Source organism: Benincasa hispida, chromosome 4, assembly GCF_009727055.1.
Source record: "Benincasa hispida cultivar B227 chromosome 4, ASM972705v1, whole genome shotgun sequence".
NCBI lineage: Eukaryota > Viridiplantae > Streptophyta > Magnoliopsida > Cucurbitales > Cucurbitaceae > Benincasa > Benincasa hispida.
Window position 1 is genome coordinate 105,920 of NC_052352.1, and position 1,716 is coordinate 107,635.

The 1,716-nt window shown below is 41.8% G+C and overlaps 1 protein-coding gene across 1 annotated transcript in view; it reads right to left on the reverse strand.

The window, feature by feature from the left end:
- LOC120075704 (RNA pseudouridine synthase 3, mitochondrial) overlaps positions 1–1,716 on the reverse strand; it is a 12,574-nt gene that overhangs the window by 5,244 nt on the left and 5,614 nt on the right.

Consider the following 1,716-nt stretch of genomic DNA (forward strand, 5'->3'; position numbering starts at 1 on the left):
TTTCTGTCGACCACTGAGCCTGCCCAATCAGCATCTGTATAGGCCTCGATGCATCGTCTGTCTGACTTTCTGAATATTAATCCCCTGCCTGGAGAAGCCTTTGAATATCTCAAAATTCGTTCCACTGCCTTCATATGTTCTTCATAAGGAGACTGCATAAATTGGCTAATCAAACTTACTGCATGTGCAATATCTGGTCTCGTATGGGAAAGATAAATTAGCTTCCCGACCAAACGTTGATACCTCTCCTTGTTAACTGGTGCACTACTACTCATATCACTAAGCTGTATTTGCTTCCATATGGGTGCCAACTGGGATGTTATCCTATCATACCTGTCTCTTTAAGCAAATCTAGCGTATACTTTCGTTGAGAGACAGAGATGCCTTCCTTCGACTGGGCCACCTCCATTCCGAGAAAATACCTTAACTTTCCAAGATCCTTGATCTCGAATTCTTCGGCCATCCTTTTCTTCAATCTGTCTATTTTTGAAGTATCATCCCCCGAGATTACAATGTCATCAACATACACAATTAGAACGGCCATTTTTCCAGACACAGACTTCTTTGTGAACAAGGTATGGTCTGAATGTCCCTGACTGTACCCTTGCGATTTTACAAATGTAGTAAATCTGCTAAACCAAGCTCTCGGAGACTGTTTCAACCCATATAATGACTTCTTCAGTTTACAAACTTTGCGACTGAAGTGTTTTTCAAACCCTGGAGGCAGACTCATGTAAACTTCTTCTAATTCTCCATTAAGGAATGCATTCTTCACATCAAACTGGTGCAAAGGCCAATTCTTATTAAATGCAACCAAGAGGAGCACATTTAACTTTGCTACTAGAGAGAAAGTCTCTGAGTAATCTATCCTAAAGGTCTGAGTGAAACCTCTGGCCACTAACCGTGCCTTGTATCGATCGATCGTACCATCAGGTCTATACTTAACCGTAAACACCCATTTGCAACCAACTATCTTGTGTCCCTCAGGAAGAGTGACCTATTCCCATGTGTCGTTCTTTTCAAGAGCTTTCATTTCTTCCATGACAGCGGCTCTCCACTCAGGAATTTCCATAGCTGCATATATGCTGCTTGGTATTGAAACAGTGTTGAGGCTGATAGCTAACACTTTGAACACCGGAGATAAGTTACTATAAGACATATAACTCTGCATTGGGTACTTGGTACAAGACCTCGTTCCTTTCCTCAAAACAATAGGAATGTCAAGAGAGGCATCATGATCTTCCTGTTCTTCTGACTTCTCATCACACTTAGTATCTTGCTTTGTCTCATCTGGGTCTTTCTGATCTTCTGACTTCTCATCATACTCAGTATCCTACTTTGTCTCATCTATACCTTCTTCAACATTTTCAGTCGGAACCTAGGGTTCATTACTGCCTTTACCCGTACAAGCCTCATTCTCAGTACTGTCACTGTTACTGTCAGTACTATCATGGTGATCAGTATCCACATTAGTCACATTCTCGGTACTGTCTCTGCTTACACTACTTTCAACACAAGCATTATCACCACACATGTTATCATTATTAGGAATAGAAAACTTCGTACCTGGAACTGTCACTCGTTCTGACTCATGTACTGGAGCCGTAGAAGTGATTGGCGACACTATTTCCTTTCTAAGATTCCTCCTATAGTACGTGATCCATGGGACTTGCTCGGTAGGAAGAATAGGAGCATTGACACTTGTGTCGGGAATGG